At 41.7% G+C, this 21,282-nt stretch overlaps 1 protein-coding gene across 5 annotated transcripts in view; it reads left to right on the top strand.

Moving 5' to 3' along the window:
* LOC136448207 (nitric oxide synthase 1-like) overlaps nucleotides 1–21,282 on the top strand; it is a 93,674-nt gene that overhangs the window by 8,876 nt on the left and 63,516 nt on the right. For 2 of the 5 annotated variants that reach the window (XM_066447492.1, XM_066447455.1), the window contains exon 1: nucleotides 1,533–1,870. The exons of 1 other annotated variant lie outside the window; for it this stretch is intronic. The gene's annotated coding sequence lies outside the window, so the exon portion shown is untranslated. Of the gene's footprint in view, nucleotides 1–1,532; nucleotides 1,871–18,209; nucleotides 18,292–21,282 lie in introns of those variants that run through there. 2 more of the 5 variants (XM_066447483.1, XM_066447474.1) reach the window with 2 other exon arrangements.

Genomic DNA, 21,282 nt, shown 5'->3' with positions numbered 1-21,282 from the left:
AGCCCGATGGCAAATGGAACCTAAAATATCATATCGACTTATTACGTTCGGTCTTTCTAAACACAAATTTCTGCAAAAACGTACCGGATGAAAATCATTTCAGATGAATGAAAAAAAGTAAGGTTTTCATGGTTTCTACCTTGAAAATGGTCTTAAAATATCTTTTATATTCATAATTGCAGACCTTGCCTCGCTGGTATGTAAAGGCTCATTGGGTAAATGTGAATAGAATTACGTTAACCATATCCTACATGTTCGAAGATGCAACAAGTTTAAACGGATTTTACGGATCAGTCATTGTTTTGATGTAATTATTAGTCCCTTGAGAAAGTAATTATACCATCTAATTATTTGGTAATGGTATCTAATCACAGCGTAAAATCATAATGATCGCTATTTGCACATTTCAGCACATTTTGCTTTACAAGGCCTCAGGGCAAGGGCTCTCAGATAAAATAGATTTTTTTCCAGCGTGGGAAATTCTGCCGTCTTTGTGTTTCTGCTTCATCGACCTCTAAGGATGTCCCTGTATCTTAGCTTGCTGCTGGTTACACTTAGTCGTTATCAGACTGGGAGACCCTGGGTCAGGACATCTCGGATGGGGCTGCACCCGTCTTTCGGAAAAGACGTAAAATGTGGATCTTGGGTTCGATGAGGTTGCTCGAGCATGTTAAAGGAGTCCTAAACTCTAGAAGGGAGTGTTATATTCCACTAGATTATGTATCAATGAATACATAACCAGCCGACGTTTTACAGAATACTGTAATAAGTATTCATTTTTACTTCCTAAAATTATTATCTATTGGAAACTAACTCACCCCCTCTGGAGTTTAGGACTCCTTTAAAGGGGAAGGGCAAGTAATATTTTTCTGTAGAAATACATCCTGGCACTGAAACGACAAGGAAACATGATGACCTATAGCTATGTGCCACTAGGCATAACGCGGGTCTGGACGAACGAACACACCGACTTCTAGTACGTTGTCCTCTTGAATGGCAAAACAAAGTGATTGCAATGTTCTCAACCTCCTCTCACTCACTCACCCACCCACCCACTCACTCACCCCATGTTACTTCCACTCTAGGTCATATCAAAAATAGCGTAAGGATACAATATCACATCGTCTGTTTTCAACACATATCTTGTACCAACAACTATTGAAATATCCTCATTACCATTTGTTGTTTTGTTTTTCAAGAAAACGCTGAAAATACATTTAGAAGCAGTCGTCTGAGACTACAGGCCAGCGACAGGCTTTTTAGAACCTTCTTCGCCATAACATAGCAACGACAAAATAGACCGTCTCCGCAACGCACGGTAATTACTCTCTAATTAAAGTGGTTGATACGTTTCTCCAACAAATAATCTACTCTCCAGACAAATATTTGCCAAGAAAACGCAATCCCGGCTTCAATTTGTCTCAACAAAAGATAGCCGAAAACAAAGTGGGCGGGTTCAGGGTTGGGTCTGGTATTATTAATGTAAACGTTCGACTCTATAAAAGCAGTGAACTTCAAAGCCGGCTTGAGAACGGAGCACATGCGTGTGGCGTGCCGTCATTTACATCGGCCTGTGCAAGTACGACGGAAGCAGCCTTTTGCCGCGTCGTCCCATTTTGTTTGCACCGCGCAGACAGAGTCTGTAGAACGTGTGTACGGCAGGTATTTTCTTTGTGCGGGACGCTTTGTGTGAAGTGTGGCAGTGTTTGAGGACGGTCGGTGCGGGGCGTGTGTTCCAGTCATCTCAGGTACACACGGTGCCACGGCAGTTACGTACACGTACTCTCGGTGAGTGAACCTCCGTGAGTCGCCAGGTTCCACGGGCAGGGGACACACTTCGATCGCGCCGCTACACGTCGTACTAGAAACGGTAAGAACTTGCCTTACACCCCAACCTTCTACAGACCATGGTTGTAACTTAAAAGTAAGTCGTGAGCAAGTTCATTGATCTGTGTGGTTGTGAGTTGGTCGGAGAGATTGTCTACTCGTTTTTAAAAGTCATTTTTTGCCAATCGACTATGATATTTTGGAAAATCATGGTCATATTCCGCTTGGATGCGATCAGAGGAGTGAACTGGAGCTAGAATAGGATAGATTCCAGGCTATTCCCGACCAAGCGCCGACCTTGGTTAGAGAGTGGTCGGGAGCAAAGTCGTGGGAAGGTCTTGAATGTGCTTTAAATTTTGATGGGACACTGAATACAATGACTGATACTGTGATCAACGAATGGGCGTGTGTGCGCATTTGAAGTATGGATGACTGACCGAAAAGTATAACTTTAAGTTAAAAGCCCTCTGCGGTGTCGATAATCTGATGAAGGGGGCTACAATCGGTATTTGACGACTTTTATTAGCATATTGTGGCTCCGTATTTTTCAAAGCATAAGTCGCCACAATACACCCGAGTTACTTTATATACAGGGGTATCCCTGTGGTCCAGTGGTCTGCGCTTCTGTTACTTACCACATCTAGTTCTGATTACTTGGAACCAGAAGGCCCGAGTTCAACTCCAGGGTAAGACACCTCTGGACAAGAGGCGCATTAAGTCATATACCAAAGAGTTTATAAAAATGGCACATACTTATGAAACAGTATGGAAGTTAAACACACTCCACTGCCAGTGGACTAGCCCCCTGCTGCAGTGATTGCACCACAGTGTGGCCCAGGGCTATGAAACGGGGATGGGCACCGCCCTATACACCTTAGGGTGTGGGAGGATTTTAACTAACTTTATATACAATGCCCAGCCGTTAGAATTCTACATTGTCGTTCACCTTAAGTTCCTACAAATTTATCTAAAAAACTTAACGTCCTTCTAGTTCTCTCTTTTTAGGTGACTGGAATAACGCTCAAATCATTTACGTGTGTAAAGTAGGCTAACCAAATTCCATAAAACGGTATATAAAGAATGCTAATTAGAAGACAACATTCCATCATGGTACTATTTCCACGTTCCCAGAATAATGTCCTATCAACCATACGCTGTAATGGCCAAGCGAACCATTCCCATTGCCGTAACTACCTTGTACCTAATGGAGATGTGTTTCTTTGTTACCATGATTTGATAGGTAATGGCGACATGTGACAATGTGGGATAGTTGATAAGAGTACTCCCGCTGACAGTGGTATTAGCATTCTCCAACTTTGACGGTTGTGAAATATTTAGTGATTGAAAGGTATCGTTTTGGCTCAAGGTATCAAAATACTTCACGGCAGATTGCATATAACCTTCTTGATATAACCTAGGGTTATTAGTTGATAAGAACGACCGACATAGAGGACATACGTGTAGTTGTTAGTTGGGGGGAGGGGGGGCCATATAACTAGTGAAGTTGCGGATGGATCTTCACAATATTTGGTATGTGGATAGTTGTCCACAACATGTAGAACAAGTATGGGCCACCTATCGGCTTGCCTTGCTTCTACAACAGAAATTCCCTTTGTACAGTTGTATACATCAACCATGTGCATATACTCTAATATCAGTACTTACAAAACAAGAGTTCGGAAATCTCATATCTCCATGAATTATTCTGTTTATGCAAATGATTCTGTTCACCAAGGTCACATACCAGGGGGCCCAAAATCGACCTTGAACTTCGGCTTCACAACACCCGCCTACATACCAAATTAAATATCATCGTAATCTATCAAGAGGTTCTTGAGTTATGCTGACTACAGTAGTGCGGAAACACAAACACACAGACAGATACACAGACACATCCAAAACTATATCTCCATTTTCCATGGAGATAAAAAGTGTTCCTGAACTTTACCGAAGTTGTTTCGCAACGCACTGGGTTGTGTCGCTACGCACGAGAGCCTGTCTGTCCAAATGTACAGATACATCACTCATAAAGATTTCCCATATTCCAGAGATACTGCGACCCTCCGTCTTCCCGTTGAAAGCTATTCCTTACACGTCGCGTGAACCGGGGGTGTCAAGCCTCTAGGTCATCAAGTGTATATTGCCTGAAATCAAGAACCACACGTGTACAGATAACGGAACGTTTTGTGACAATTCTATTCATTCATTCAAGCACTCCGGGTAGTAAGTACTCTTTATACCATACCGAACTATGCCTTTTGTTTGAATCGGCTTTATAGGTCCTGCATATCTAGTTCGCCTGTTCGTCCGTTCGTTCAGACCCTTGTAGTACCTAGTGGCACATAGGTCAGCAAGTTCCCTTGCTGTTTCAGTAGCAGGGGGTATATACTTTTACAGAGAGGAGTTGCTAGACCTTCCTCTTTCACGTGCTCGGTGCACCCTCTTTTACTTTACTGGTTCCAAAAGACGTGTGCAGCCCCTTGGAATCGAAACGCCATGATTAGAATTCGAACTTGTCGAAAACGTCGTTATAATGCATGCCAGGCATACGGCAAGTTTTGTATTCCAGTCATCCAGATTACCTAATGGATTGTAGCATAAATACCAAACGCGCGGAGTCTAAATACAACTGATTCAGTGTGGCCCATGGCCACATCGGTAATCGGTCGAAGGTAATCGCTCTATATGGCATAATGAATTGCCGTTAAAAGACGGTTTCAATATGGCTTACATGATATTCACACTTATCAAGTTTTCAAGTGGAAACTGCATTGCAGATAATCTACCATTGGTCAAACCTTATAAAGTGCTATACACTAATTCCGTACACAAAATAAAGCACTTACCAACAAGCTGTCGATCAGTCCTCTGGTCTCTGTCAACTTGAACCGAGACGGGGGCCACTACAGACTGCCGGGCACCTTTGACCCTTTGTCGACGTCACACTTCTGTTTAAGTCACGTGGTATTTATAGGCTTCGGGTCAGAGGACTTATCGAAATCTTGTTGGTATGATGAACTTTAATTCCGGTTTTGGGGCAAACTGTAATCAAATCGGCAACTTAGTTTGCATCACGCAAATATAGGATAGTTTTCGCATCACAATGTCTTACTTTTGTAGAAGGACGCGACGGAATTATATATATGCAACTACAAAATGTGCTTACAATGACTTTCAGCACCTGGAAGATCAATAGCTAGAAATAGACGCAACGTGCAGATTTGAATTCGAAGTTAAAGCAAAGGCGTAAAATCTAACAGTATGACCTCTGTAACCGCCAGGGAGTGCGGCGGTTTCTTTTCTTGTTAAATCTTTGTCAGCTATCGACTACAAGGACGAGGAGGACTTATCAGTCCCGCATGTCACGTTGTTAGTTTTTAAGGCGGCACACATAAGACTGATCAAACATGGCGACTCCGCTTCCGCGACCTTGGTGCTAATAGTCAACACTTTTGTAGTCCACTTGGCTTGTCAGGGGGCGACTTAAGAAGATATAATAACAGGCACCGTTAGATTAATAAAATTGTGTCCCAATAATCCAATCGGCGAACCGCAAATTAGAACGTCCTACTTGACTGTGTTGTGACTTGTGAGTTCATTGCCCCAGGTTTATCCAACTACATCCGTGAAAATGAATATTGCTTTGTGTCTATCTGTGTGAGTGTCCGTCTGTCTGTCTTTTTGTCTTTCTGGATATCTTGGCCAACAATGGGCTATGGTAGCGTTTACCTGTTTTAAGGTAGCGTTTATTTGTGACTTTAGAATATGTGATATTGTTAGATAGGAACGATTGTAAATTGCCTAAGGTAGACAGCCTATTGTATGTAAGAAAGTACGCAACTCAGCCTATGACTGCGATGTACTTTTCATATCTGATCAAAATGATCAAATTTAAACAAACAATTCATTAATTCATTCAACAATAAGTTTAGAACCTCTGGACGGTTTGTGATAGTAATTTGCATGTGTATAGATCTTGGTAAGACGAAGATCAAGTTTGATTTTGGGCCTCCTGGCAACTTTCATTGGTGCTGCAGCAGCAGACCTCCCAGGCCTTGTACCGTTCTCCTGGTTCATCATGGGTTTCCAAGGACACGCGTATACTGCGCATGCCTGTTATGAATGCTACAGGCATGAACCTTAAGATACTCTCCAAACAGATTTATCAGTGGCAAAGACCATATCCAACTGGCAAAAGGAGTTCTAATCGCCACCGAGCTTTAAAACTCCTTTTGCTAGTTGGATGCGGTCTTTGCCACCGATAGATCTGCTTGGAGATTATCTCAAAACGTTTGTCAAGACCTGGCAAATGCAGCTTGACTGGTTTAGATAGCCCTTCGGTACATGATCGATTGCACAACTTTGCTTACATGTCTGTAAAGTGGGACGTCAGAAAGGTTGTACAAACAGAGTACGGGTTGAAGATAGACTATTCAAGGTGACACCACACACGCCCCTACATTTTGTACGTAATACACATTAGAGGGGTTCTTCTTCTTCTCGGGTCACCACTTCAGTCTGCTACACTCTCCCGCTCCAGAGAGAGGTGAAAACTCATGACTCAACAGACAGATATTAGACGCGTTTGAGTCAGCAGAAGGTAAAATGGAGATATACTTCTTGGCCTGTTTGTCTGTGTGTGTGTGTGTGTGTGTGTGTGTGTGTGTGTGTGTGTGTGTGTGTGTGTGAAAAGAACCTCTGGACGGATTGCGATGATATTTGGTAACATGACCAATCAACGTCCGATTTATTCAAAACGTATTTATCTTAAAACCGCGCGGACAGAGTCAAATTTTAAACCCTTGCTCAGAAATATCAGCTCTTCTAAAAAGCAAATGCATGGTCTGTAAGTTTTTCTCCGCCCATTTAACGCCGTGTGAGCATGTATTTATACTAAGGTATATGATGAAGAATTGTGCTAGGGTAACCCATTATCGTCCACTTCACTCTTTTCTATTCTAGCGCTATGCTTGAAGAACATAGGCCAGAAAAAAATGCACAGTAACTGTCCAAAGTTGTCTACAGACAAATGATAGTAAAATCACTATGTCTGTCCCGCCACTTGCTTGACGCGATCGAAGAAAACAACGTTTATCTGTGAATTTCCCCGACATGCGCGGCACGTTGCGTTTACGTGGTAAACGCATGGTCATTATGTTTTGCCGTACAAAGATTAACCTCCGATGCGGGGGTCGCTAGGTTGTATCGAACCTTCCTAAAACTGGTAAGAGTTTCAAACCTCGAATCACCATGGATAGTCTGAATATCAAAGAAAGGTTTAACGTCAGCTACTTTTAAAAGATACTAGCTATCGTGCAAGTTAGAAAAACATGATGATGTACGCGGTGTCGAATTACATATGAAATACGTTATGAGTGACGCTTCCTTGCAGCTTGTTGTTACTGGTTCAGGAGTTTATTCTGTTATGTCGCTGGACGTAAACCTTTTTTCATTGTTTTGTATAATATAGAGAGATGGCTAAGGATCATACTTATGACGTTCTTTATTGCTCATGAGAACAGGCTTTAGCATAATACACCACGACATGTGGACATGAGCCAAACCGGACGTAAATAGGTTCTGCACGTAAATAGGTCATGTTACGTGGATAGGCGCTGTGGACGTGAAGGTCAAGATCGATTTGGGGCCTCCTCGTGCCCGACCTTGGTACCGCAGGAGGACTTCCGGTTTTCGTATCTTTTTCTTTTTTTTATTATTTCTTTATTTCAGGCTCTCACTGGCCCATATGACATAGGGACAAACATGAAAAACAAAGATTATATACAACATTTTGAGACAAACTAACAATATTATGGCTATGTGTAGAGGCGGCTCCATAGGTTGGTGAAAAATGAGTTCTTGTAAAAAGAGTCGGACCTAAGTACGGACTGTATAATGGCATTACTAGAATTGAAAATCCTATGTACAAAGGAGTGGCACTGTTTACGCCATCTGGCGTCGAAGGTATCGGTATGATTACACACGAACATTTCACTTGCGCTGCAAGATCTTGGGAAACTCATAATTATACGGAAACAATTGTTGTAGGCAATTCGACATTTCGACAGAACACTCGAGCGAAAAGAATTCCATAACTGCGCCCCAAAGAGTTGGGAGCAGTGAGACGCGAATAGTGTTTTCTTAATAGTAGGTGAACAGAGGCAAAATTTTCGAATTATAGTATTTGCTCGACAATACAGGCCCCTTAGTTGGGCAAGGATACAGTCATCATCACTCAGTCTGTCATTAATAGCAATTCCAAGATATACAAATGATGTCACAAATCTCAGACACTCTCCATACAGTTTGATCGACGAGAGCGGATGTAAAAGTGGCAAACTAGCACTCGGGAAGTACATGCAGCATGTCTTGTTTACATTGAATAATACATCATTTTCTAAACCAAAGTCCTCACAAGTACTTACAAGTTTTTGCAGAGACTTAAGGCTAGGACATAACAAACACATGTCGTCAGCGTAAAAAAGATGGTTCACAAGACAGCATCCTATATAGCAACCTCCTTTAGTACAACTGAGTCTCGAGCTTAAATCATCTATATATGCATTGAATAGTAGCGGGGATAGCAGACTCCCTTGCCTTACCCCATTTGATACATAAAAGCAGGGAGACAAAACATTGTTCCATCTAATACACATTGTTTGGTTCTGGTACCAATAAACCAGAAACCTCACCAAATACACCGGGACCTTTCTGTCAAGGATTTTTTTAAATAGGGTCCAATGGTTTACCCTATCAAAAGCCTTGGAGGCGTCTAAAAAACAAGCAAAAACTGGAGAGCCGAGACCACGGTAGTACTCAATTGTCTGTTTTAAAGTAAATACACACATGTCAAGACCATGACCACGTTTGAAACCGAACTGATGAGCAGTGGTTTGACGATATGGCTCTAGCCTGTTCAATAAAACAGCCTCCAGAACTTTGGATAATGCTGATGCAATTGCTATTGGTCTATAGTTATCACTATCAGAAATATTACCAGTTTTGTTTTTAACAACCGGAATGATGGTAGTATCTAACATACTTTTCGGAATGAAGTTATGGACAAGCGCGGCTGAAAACAATAGTGATAAGCATATGCTAAGCTTAGGCCCCGCATATTTAAGGTGTTCATTACTGATTTCGTCAGACCCTACCGCTTTTCCATTGGGTAAGTTTCTAATTATATCATATACTTCCACAGCAGAGATTTGCATCCCCGAATCAAATTCAAAAGGACAACCTGTCGACAAATCAGACATAACAGCAGGTCTATGTACCTCACTATTAACAGAGTTCAGCAGTTTATCAAAATGACTCCTCCACATGTCTGCGATCTGCTCAGCCCCAGAGCAACCATCTATAGTGTTAGGTAATACAGAATGAGAGGATTTAGTACTACGGACCTTTTTCCAGAATTCTCTAGTATGGCCGGCATTGAAACTTTTCGCAGTCGAGTCGGCTCTTGCCCTGTTTTCCTCCTGTTTGCACTGTCTTAGGGCGTACTTAAACTTTGCCCTGGCTTTATTCATTAAGGAAAAAATCGGACCTGATCGAGGGCGGCCACTTTCCCTCCAAAGAATGTAGGCCTCACGTGCAGCCGTATGCAAATCCTTAACAACCTCATTCCATCCGGGGACAGGTGTAAAGGAATTGCAACCCGTTCTTTGAGTTATAGTGGAATTTGCAGAATCTTTTAGAGTGGCAATTAATTGGCAGGTAAACAGGTTGAGGGCATTAGTATGCGCTTGATCCTGACAATTCGGATCCTTACAAATCATTGCGTCCAGTGGAATTTCCACGTTTGACAGAAAACTGTCCACAGATAAACGATACATGTCTATTTGGCCTGGCATCGCCCTGGCCCAGTCAGTGATTTTGCGAGGAATCTCGGAGTGTGCAGCCTTAGCTATGGCTGGGAAATTTGCATCTAAAGAGATACAGAGTGGAAAGTGATCAGAGGAGATATAATCATACAACACCTGAATATTGTTAATGTTTTGGTGAGCCGTGTCACTTGCCAGACAGTGATCGATCCATGATGTGGACGCATGGACATCACTGAGGTAAGTGTAAGAATCGGCCGGAAGAAGTTCCCTGTCTGAGCAGTGTAATCCAGCTTCCTCGCAAAACGTCTGTAACAATACACCAAATCTACTTGTAGGAGAGGCATTAAAATCGCCCAAGATTACCGTAGCATACGAATTATAATCCTCCAAGAGTTCCTCAAGTTTACCCAGCTTCTCAAGAAATGAGTCAGTATTTGCTTGCATATCACAAGGCATATATACACATACACAAAACTTTTGCCATGGACATGCTGTGATCTTAATTTTTGGTGACAGATAGGTGTTCACGTAAGGAGGAAGCGGTATAGGTTTGGTCCCCTTGCTGTAAGTTAGTCAATTGTGATGAAGGCTGTTTCTTCGCTTCCGAAGATCACTGGGAAGGTTGTCCTCCTCTGCAGGCTCTCCTGTGGCTGTGTAGCCCAATCCTTGATCTGCACACTCTGCTGCAGGCCGGGCATGTAAAGCCCTGTGTAGGTGGTGACTGGGCAGCAGCAGCTTTCTTGTGGCTCCTCTTCTCTGCAGCAGTCAATTGTATATACTTGTAAAAGGCTATAGTCACTTGTACAGCCTTGGGTTGCCTTTGGTAATGTAAATAGATGTAGAATAATGCCAGAGCCATTTACCTGTATTCAGAACCTGCTGGCAGCAACATAAGAGTTCAGCGCACTCATGCATGATATACTGAACTCGATGATTGTGAGCCTTTTAACTTGTTTAGAAAGGCACCAACTTGCCTTTTACGTAGATGGTGTTTCAGTGTAACGCCTCCGCTTTTAACTTTGTCTAAGTCTTGGCACCATGCACTGCTACCCAAGTGCCGACTGTCAGCTTTTCTTACCTTCAAACCTTGTTCAGACGAAGTGTTACGCCATAGGTCGATATCTGTTACCAGGTAGGGTCGGTAACCTTTGGTTGTTCAGTTCAGCCTTGAAGGTTCCGAAAAGGTGTATTTGCAGTCTGCAAAGTAACGGTAACGGCGCTGGCACATTCGTCGTAGGGCGTCGTACGATTTTAATATACTTGTAGTACACTGTACAAATTTCAAAGAGGCTGTGACGAAACAAATCGCCGACAAATCTTAGACAGCCTTGTTGGTAACAAGACAACATACTCATTGTGAATGTTATGTATCGATACCATGTCGTTTTGGTGCTATATTATGATGATGCACGTCAAGAAAAATTATGTCTTGTTGTGTGGGGGGCATACTGTATGATTTTAATAATGACTACATGCAAGGATAGTTTAAAGGTTAAAAATCTGACGGTTTCAAACATTAATCTACCGACTAAAACTTCCTAAACCGCTGGATCCCATGCAAGGAGCTTTGTATATTTTTCTATCGTGATACACATGAGGAAAATTATGTATTGTTGTGTACGGTACTGTACCGTAAGAATTGATTAGGTACAGGTCCAGCATACCGGATCATGAAGTACCGGTACTGTACCGATATGAATTTACACCAAGTATGTGACTATTTTGTGACTGACCTCATGGCCTTATGCAACACCAAACGTGACCAAAGTGACACCTAAGAACAGCATAGCTAATATATATGCAACAGATCATTCAGACAGGCTGGGAGTTTTGATAGCAAGGCCAAGGGGGTTTGGCGGTAGGAAACCTTTGAAAAAAGACACTGACAAGTTGAAAACAGTTTATTTATGTTTCTGTCATTATTGAAGAAGTTCAGAAGAACACTTTTTAATTTTTCAAATTTTTCAGGTGCAGGTTCAGGTCCGGACCTGTACCTAAACCTCTGTACCGGTACCTGTACAATATATCTTGAACGTGATATTCTTTAGTGGTTACTCAGGATGTTAAAACAACATTTTTGTACTAAACGCAAACTTAGATATTACCGGACGGCCCTCTCTTTCACTTGAAAAAAATCACAGAGCCCCCCCCCCCGCCCCCTTTCCTTTTTTCACAGAATACAGCTGCTTTTATGCTTGAATTTGTTACGTTGTTATCACGTTAACTATGTAGGGTAGGCACTTTGAAGTGAAAGACGCGAGAACTTTTTCGCCTTCTTCACGTGAATGCGAAGGCTTTGATAGGTCTTTTCCTCGGCTTATTTGTCTGTATCCATACGCCCACAGTACACACCATCTAAACCAATAACTACTTGTTATTATATAAACCAGGCTTCCCAAAGAATTCAACTGGCAGAAAACGCGTCAGAAGTGAATACCAGTTCAGCTCTTGGTTGAGTTAGCGTTGAATCCACCGTGGGTTGTTTTTTTCTATTTCTGTTTTTGTTTTAGGAAAACGGGTGTACCGGTCGAGGCATGTGGATATGTGGAGCTAGCGTATGACCGATAGTTCCGTAGCAACAAGCTAGGGACGCACTGTACACTGTCAGATAAAATGGGGGGCAGACTGTCGCCACTCTAAAATCACTAAACAGGACAAAATTCATTCTCATATCAGTATGCAGAGCTCAATCCGCGTATAAATCTAGGAGTTTCTGTGACGCGGATTCAGCTCATTGAACTGTATGGTTATGAACCACTCACACCGGGAAGGACCCCTACTCCTTTAGATAAGTGTGGTGGGATCTTTAACGTGCTCGAGGTGTGGCTCTCCTCAAACACGGGACCTCCATTTAACGTCCTATCCGAGGGACGTCCCTAACCGAGGCTGGGTACTAATTTACACCTGAGTGGAGTGAGGAAAGTCGTGTAAAGTGCCTTTCCCAAGGGCACAAGATCGGTGCATATCGGTGGTTTCGAACCCTGGACCTTTCGGTTGTGGGCAAAACACCCTACCGATTGCGCCACACGATGCCTCACAATGATTAAGTTTTATTACCACCAGAAAGAAGGTTCACGTCTGACGAGGGTACTGCTTTTACTTGTGCATGTGTGTTCGCACCTAAAACTCAAAATCCCGATTAGTTTGATGAATTCATTTGTATGGATTTGGAACATGTACGTGTCAGTAATCATCTCGAGATACAAATAAAGACATGGCGATTTGACCCGCTTAGCAGTATTTGTAGGTACCGAAGCACACTGTAGGCGGATGGTCCTTTCCTGAAAGTATTGTGGTATAGTCTATGGACAGCTGGTCTGTCATCCCCGACACATAATGGCTTGGATGGCTGGGATTGATTAATGAAAAGGGAAGATCCTGTTTGTCATGGGAAGGACTATGTCGCTAAGAAATTTTTCACGGAGGTAAGAGATCTGCGATTTCTCGTTCTATGCAGTCTTACAGACGGGTATTCTGTCTTCGTAACCTAGAAATCTAAAAAAACATGTCTTTATACATAACGATAGAAAAATTTGGGTCACAAATACATGTTTCTCGTTTGTCAAAAGAAGTGTGGAAAATCAACACGAAGGAATGACAATTCACTTGGAAACCCATTTCGGGAAAACCATTAATAAAACTCAGTATCTTTGAAGCCAGCTGTTCTTTCTATAAGTGTTCTCTGTGAGAAAGAGAGGGGTAGGGTAAATCTTTCTCCATACACAATGCTTTGAATAGCATACCAGTTGTCACTGGACATAAAGACACGTCACAAATGTCATTTCTGTGCAAACCGCCGGCCAATGACGGTGCGGGTTTTCACCTGCTAGATTCCCATATGACGTCAGACATGCGCCCTCGTCCGATGAGGAAAGGTCAACGATCTCTAGGACAGATTGTAAAAAAAATCTGCTGTTTTCGAAATCGTAGCCTGTGAACATAATAATTCGGGTAAAATAAACTGAGATTATCTATTTAATAGCAGCATTTTGTACGTAACGTACTGTATGTATGTTTTTTATTGATAAAGTTGTTGAAAATTTAAAAAAAAGAAATATGTACAAAAAGCAGTAATTTGTATTATCTACTGCAGTATTTACTACAATATCTGTAGGAATATAGTATTTCATAGCAGAATTTACTACAGCACTTTAGTAGTGCCATTTCTTTTTACAGACTTCTTACTTCTCAGTATTTATTGCCGTGTTCGAATAGCTCTCGTTATTAATAAAATTAGAAATGTATAATGTCAAATATGATGCTTGTCGGCAGCGTAGCCTTTGTTTGATCTTTATATGATACCACTTTTCTTCGATTCCACCTCCCCCTCACACCCATCATAGTGGTCCGCCCTTTTACTCACGGAACATACGACTTACAGAAATGTCATTTGTGTCTTAATCAAGGCTGTGTGCAAGGAGTTTTACCACTCGACTAGTCCCTCTTTCATCTTCATGATCCATCACAAAGCCCTGCCCTTTGTAGTCCACAGATCTTTATAATTCCACCTAATCTCTCGTCATATCTTCACCTCGTAAGGGTTCACACGATATTTATCTTTAAGTCTTTTGAAAACCTTAGAACTGGTCACATTTCAATGCTTGGTGGCACTTTCAAATCTTTATATCTGGTTTCCGTGACCACGTTAATGACAAGTGTTTTGAACGCAGTCTTAGATGTAGACGGTTGCTTTACTTTTGACAGATCTAAATGATTCCTTCTATAATCTCTTGTACATATTGTAACTTCATTTCTTCAGGGTTCAAACGATATTTATTTTTACAAGTCTTTTGAAAACCTTAGAACTGGTCACATTTCAATGCTTGGTGGCACTTTCAAATCTTTATATCTGGTTTCCGTGACCAACTCAATGACAAGTGTTTTGAACGCGGTCTAACGTAAAGACGGTTGCTTTCCCTTTGACAGATCTGAATAATTCCGTCTTTAATCTTTGTATATGATGTATCTTCATTTCGTCAAAGTTCTCACGATACTTGTGCTTTCAAGTCTTTTGAAACCTCTTAGAACTGGTCACATTTTAATGCTTGGTGGTACTTTCAAATCTTTATATCCAGTTTACGTGACCAAGTCCATAACAAGTGTTTTAAACCCGGTCTTACGTATAGACGGTCGCTTTCCGTTTGACAATCCCCTCTAGTATATGCAAGCAGTAGCCTCTTTTGCAGACCCTCTAGAGGGTACCGATGCTTACTTGTCGGGGGGGGGGGCGCTGATTCGCAATTTCCAACATGTCGGGGCCAGGTTATTTTGCTGGAGAGATCGCTTTTGCTAGCTTCTAAGGCGGAAAAAAAAGGTTTCTCTACCAGACGACCCTGGCCCCGATATGTTGAAAGTTGCGAGTCAGCACTCCCCAAAGAAATATACACCGGCGCCCCTCGAATGCCTGTCAAGGAGCTTGCAGCTGTCCTTCAATCCTCGCTTCATTGTGTAGGAAATCTGTGGGCGGATTCGCCCACGTATATATATTGCGGCGGACGTCCCCGGCCCCAGAAGGAGCACCATTTGATCAATACAGGCACAAGTTGATCATGAAGTGACGTTTCAGTGGACGATCCAATTACAGAGGTAGGTTACGTTATCAACATATTTCGTTAGCACGGCTCTAGAACCGTTTGAGGAACGACTCTATTTAAATTTCTTGTGTTTTTTTTCTCTCTAGTGAAGATTTGGAGCACAGCACAGGTTTCAGCGTTTGATCGCCGTACGATCGCAAACTATACGGATATTCTTGGGATAGTTGTCCGTGTGTCGTACTAAAGTCTTGTTACCGTAAGGGCTGTTTTAGATCCTTGTTGATAATTAGTTCTGATACAGGCTGATTGAAAATCGTACGACAATCGCACGACGACCATACGACGAATGGGACCGCGCCGTTTGCTTTTTTCACAATGTTTGCTTTTTTTGCGTTTTCTACATCTACATATGATACCCCCAAATAGCCCCTTCAGAGACAAAGTAGGGGGGTCCCGGGCTAAGGCGGGCAGGCCTCCAGCCTGGCACGGAACGACTCAACGGTGGGAGCCGTCGGAACCGTGCCAAGCAGAGTATTCCACTGTGGGATGGTACGGGGAAAGAAAGAGTGTTTGTATGTGTCGGTCCTTGCGTGGATGGTATAAAACTTGAGGTCGTGGCTCCCCCGGGTGCGCCCCTGGGCTGGTTTCAGCAAACTATGTCTATATTGATATGGTTGTTAACAAGTTTGTAGAAGAAGGTGAGGCGGGCGTTCCTCCTCCTTTCAGAGAGAAGGGGCCACTCAGGTCGTTGAGCATATTTTATAGTGTGAATGTCCCATTCTTAGATGTCGATTCTGTCGACATTACGTGGCGCCATTCCCGTCTTTGCCACTTTTAGTCTGTTAGAGGATCAAGTGGTTTGCCACACATGCAGTTTGAACGGAATGCAAAGGCAGCTGTCCTTTACATTTGCATCAAAATTCAGCTGTCTTGTTATCGTAAAGCCAGACTTATCGTAAAGTCTGATTTCTCTGTGCTTCACACTTTAAATGTGACATCATTAGATGGCCTTGGATTCTGTCTACATCCGCTCATACGTGTCATTCTCGTGTGTGTCAGTTTGCTTTTGGCATCCGTAGAAGCATCAAGTGGTTTCCCAGCCATGGTAGTGGGTACAGAATTATCGAATGAACTCCAGAGTCTATGACACTGGCAAACACACGTACGGTCCATCGTAGTCACGATTAGGGATGAATACCGGTTCGCTGGACCTGATTTGGACCTTTATAACATCCAAGAACCAAGTCCAAAAAACCTAAAGCCAAAAACCTGAGTCCCAAAAAAACTGAACAAAGTACTAATATATTCTCTATTTTGTTTGATAAAAAGTGTTTTGAGTCTCCCCTCTGACAAAAAAGGCATTTAAAACAAGTGCAATATTCAAATATCAAACATTGGTTTATCTTGAAAGTCTTCTCCCAAAGAACTTTTATAGTTGTGCATGTCAGTATGAATTCTCTATGCTTAATATTGGTCTAAAAAAAGAAAACATCAACTGGACAGGATCAGGTCCAGGTTTAGGTCCGGACCTGAACCTAAATCTCTGGACCTAAACTTGGACTTGGACCTTATTAAGCCGAACCGGTATCCACCTCTAGTCACGATTGTCACAACAACGGGGCTGTGTTGGAGACAAAATGACTAGAGATTGTGTCCCACATGTAATGGAAGTGTTGAAGATGAATTCCACTTTGTGATGAATTGTCCAACTTATAGCAAAGAGAGAGATTTGCTTTTACAGACTATTACTACTAAGACAAACTTCACCCTATCTGGTACACAGAGCGATATTTTCTATGTACTGTTGTCATGTCCGACTCCTATATCTATGTACATAGGTCAATTTCTCCATAAATCATTCGAAAAGCGAGACAGAATTACCCATACATGACTATATATTGTAACAAATACACTGGTTTCGAAAATATTGTGTACTTAGAATTGTAGGATAGATTAGCCTTGTAGAACAGATTGTTGATTTCATGCCATACATTGTACCATGTACGATTGTTGAGCAATAAAGTTCACTTCACTTCACTTCTATGATGGCTCGAGCTCGTTCCCCGTCGTCGAGGATTAGTGGGAAGGGGTTGGGCAGGCCCTCTATGTAAAATGACTATACGACGAGTTTTAGGGGGCTACAATATCATATATTGTTGTGAAAAACTGAAATAACGCTGATGAAATAGCACTATTATTCACAATGACAATTAACATAGAAAAGTTCCCAGCATGCAGATTGTTATAATTTTCTGCTTGACTGAACATGGGTATTACTCACAACTTCTGACTAAATGCATGTCATCTTTAGTATCTTTCTAAACCACGCACTATAAACTCATAAGACGGTCTAGTATCGATCCTTGGGGAACACCGATAGAAATCGTGCCTTTATTCGGGGACCTGTACAACATCTTGTGCATCAGTGAAACCACATAAGGCCATATTGATTTAATCATATGGATCACATCCTCTGGAAACCCCAAAACTGCGTGCGTGCAAAAAAAGGAAGGGAAGATTGCCTTCATTATGAAATCTAAGAGGTCAGTAAGGCAGAACATAACACGCAGAACATGGCGTCATAAACATTTTAGTAGATACTTAACTTTTGTTCTTTCACAACTTCTTGGACTTTGGACACTTCGCCATGTTTTTTGTGTGCAATTTACGGCACATACATGCATATTTAATAGCTTTTCTATACGATTTACAGTAGGGTCAAAAGCGTCTATTTTTTGGAAACGGACAAAAATTGATGTGTACGCTTATGTCATATAATAACTACAAGTCTAAAGAGTTGGGCGGCTACGCTACATGTGTCTTAATTTTGAATTATGTCAATACTGCTGGACCTTGTCAAAGGTCAGAAACAAGTTTAGAAGGCCGTCAATACGTCAACGGCTAAATTTAGAACAAAATCTGCACCAAAAGAAAATCTATGGAATGTGCTTAACCCCGAATACACTTATGTTGTCACCCCTCCGCCTATAAAATAAACAAGACACTTTAAATGACCTCGGATAAATCCCGAAGCCTCATTTGCAAGTGTAAAGTTCGCCGTGCGAGGAGGCTTCGTGGGACGAATAGAGCTGAACATCGGAGAGGTATGTTTTCTAGTAGAATGTTATACTTTCACACCTTTTATATACACTGTTACTGTTTCAGGTTATGTTTGTAGTAAATCAGAACGTTTACATTGATTGTTTATTGTACAAATATTAGTCATTGGGTGCAAATAACACCTTTTCGCTCAGTTCTATACTGTTTGAAAAAATCTACAAACATCAAGAAAAGGATGTTTACTAGAAGTATCTCAAAGGTTCATGTGTATGTCTTAATTAAACGTCTTGAAACGGTGATCTGCCCAATGTTTGGATGGATGGGGGTTTATAAATTTACACTTACCAAATCCTAAGATTACGGCATTGTCGCCTTGTTGCCAGGCGCCATATAACTATTTCCTATCAGCGCGATTTGAATGTTTGCTCATTTGTGATACAGTTGAATAACACGTACACTGCAAGTCATATTAACGTGCAAATATATCATAATAACCAGCGTGAATGGTTTAGTTTTTCAAATCATGGCGGCCGCATGTAAACTGGGCATTCCCAGCGTCTTCCGTGTATCTGGGCGACACAGATATTTTGTGGTGACTGTTTTACCAAGGAGCATGAAACACGCTGACCTCATCTTTCAAACATTTATTCAACCTTGCCTTGAAGTGTTTGCGTCGATAGCCATTAAACTATCATACCACATGTGTTTTGCTTTTATAGTAGTTTGACCACACGTTATGGATATAACTTTATATCTAGATACGTTGTTTCTAAACATCCTTTAGCTATTCGCTAGAAACATGTCTTTCAAGTTGTTTTTCTTTTTCTTAATCATTTGCTCATTGAGTATAGAAAATGTACTTAGTCACCTTGCTTGCTTGCTAATTGAAGTTCCGGTCTCTGGTAATGAAGACAACCCGTGCTCACACGTGCAGAGACCGTACCAGGGCTGAGGAGGTGGCTTATTTGCTTTTTTCCTGGGTTGGGTTGGCCACGACAGCAAAGGTCACTCAAGTACCGATCTTATGACAATCACAATCAGTGCAGTGTAAGCTGCTGGTGGGGGGGGGGGGGGTCTATGGGTACACCACTCCTTTTCTTACGTCAAAAGCTATCTGTCACCACAAAGTTAAGGCAATAGCATGTCCAGGACAAAAAAACACAAAAACCGGAATTTCTGCTGCATGCAGTACTAAGGTCGCACACCGGAGGGCCCAAAAATGGAGGCTGCGACCGCTGAGTATTTGGCAGATCGCTCAAATAAAAAACGATTTGTTTGCCTTTTGTTGTCTTTTGAATCATGCTTAAACATCATGCATCGCATTTCACTTATAGAATCAAGAAACAGATAAAATTTTGGTCACTCAGCGATCACAGTATAGTGGAAAGGATTGGAATTGTAATTTCTACGTCGTCGGACTTTACATGTACGTCTTTACTTCACTAAATGTGTTTGATAAAACTGAGCTTCATCTTGTCATATCAAACTCAATAAACAGCGGCATTCTTTTATCATTCTATGGTTTCTACAATAAGACATCTAAATGAAGCGCCGTACCAATATATCATATAAACACAAAAGTTTTGATAAGATTATTCAAGATACCGTCTAACTTTACAGATAAGGCTTCCAGTAAGTTGATTTCTGTTACCTCGTTTTATCATTTCCCCACGCAGGCTGTTGGTGTGTCTTTAATAGCCTCTACCAGTCTCCGCGGGTCGTTGGGAAAATAGTAGAAATTGGCCAAATAGAGTCAATTGTATGAAGGGAGTCGGCTACGGAGAGAGGGTCAAATAGGCAACCCTAGACTGGCCAAAGTCACCCGGCAAATGCTCTCCCTATAGCCGGCGCGGTTAGTCTGGTAGAGGCTATGTCTTTAACGCCTAGCGAGAACGGTGTTTCTCCAACATTTGACTCTGCGCGGAGCACACTCGTAGCAGAGGATATACTGTAAAAGTGGAAATATTCGCGGTGTTTTACTTTCACATTTTCGCAGTGGCCTCTTCACAACAAACTTGAAGCCACCACGAACATTTCCCATTTTACAGTTTCAACCGCGTACTCAAAACCACTGCGAACACTCACATTTCTCTCTACCGCGAAATTAAATTCCTGCGAATATTTTCCCATTTTACAGTATTCATCAGTAATCCATTTAAGCCCCATGTTTACCCTCCACATTCCCTTGTCCCACTTTCTCTGTCGCCGACGTCATCAACAGAACAAGCAATGTGTCAAACTAAACACTTCAACGTCCGGTGTACGTCACTAAATGTCGTCAGGAAGTACGTCAGGACCTCCCATGGGGCCCTTGATAGAAAAAAAAGGCGCCAAAATCTTATCGGTACATGTGTAATGTATGTTGTCTGGCAAGATATCGGAAAAACGATCAGTTTTCGCCCGCAATCTTACAGGTATCAGTTATACTGAAGGTAAATTCCCTCACTTTATATACAAAGAAGAACTTTATTTCCCGTCAATTGTACATTGTACAATATATGGTGGTAGCACTGAGAAATTCATATTTATCATGAATTTTGATGTAAATGTTTAATTTGCAAGTTCTTGCCCGAGGGCTAATTACAACATGAAACAATGCATAGCAAGGGTATACTGTACAGATAGACTAAGAGCTAAACCCATACAATCCTACATTTTCACATTTTACTAGAAGCAAGAAGAAGCCGAATATATATTCTAGACTACGATACTCGTACAAATATGCGCGTGCTTGTGTACATGTATCTGTTTGTGAACTGTACTTAGCCTTGTTTCAATAGCAGGCTCTCTGTGCCTTTTTTGGGTTTATGATACGCTTTTGCTGATGACTTTTTTGTACTGGGTCGTTTGTGCAGCCAGCCTGTTACCAATTGGTAAAAATTAACAATAAAGGTCATCATTCATTCACTATTTGACGGTTGACACATTTGTCAGGTTTAGATATGGGTTCAGCTCCTGAATGGATTTCACCTATATTTGCTTCAGTCAGCAAATCGTAATTGGGAAATAATCCTCTCAACCTACAAGACGACTTC

Source organism: Branchiostoma lanceolatum, chromosome 1, assembly GCF_035083965.1.
Source record: "Branchiostoma lanceolatum isolate klBraLanc5 chromosome 1, klBraLanc5.hap2, whole genome shotgun sequence".
Classification (NCBI taxonomy): domain Eukaryota; kingdom Metazoa; phylum Chordata; class Leptocardii; order Amphioxiformes; family Branchiostomatidae; genus Branchiostoma; species Branchiostoma lanceolatum.
The sequence above is the reverse complement of the archived record's forward strand: the minus strand, read 5'-3'. Positions and strand labels throughout refer to the sequence as shown.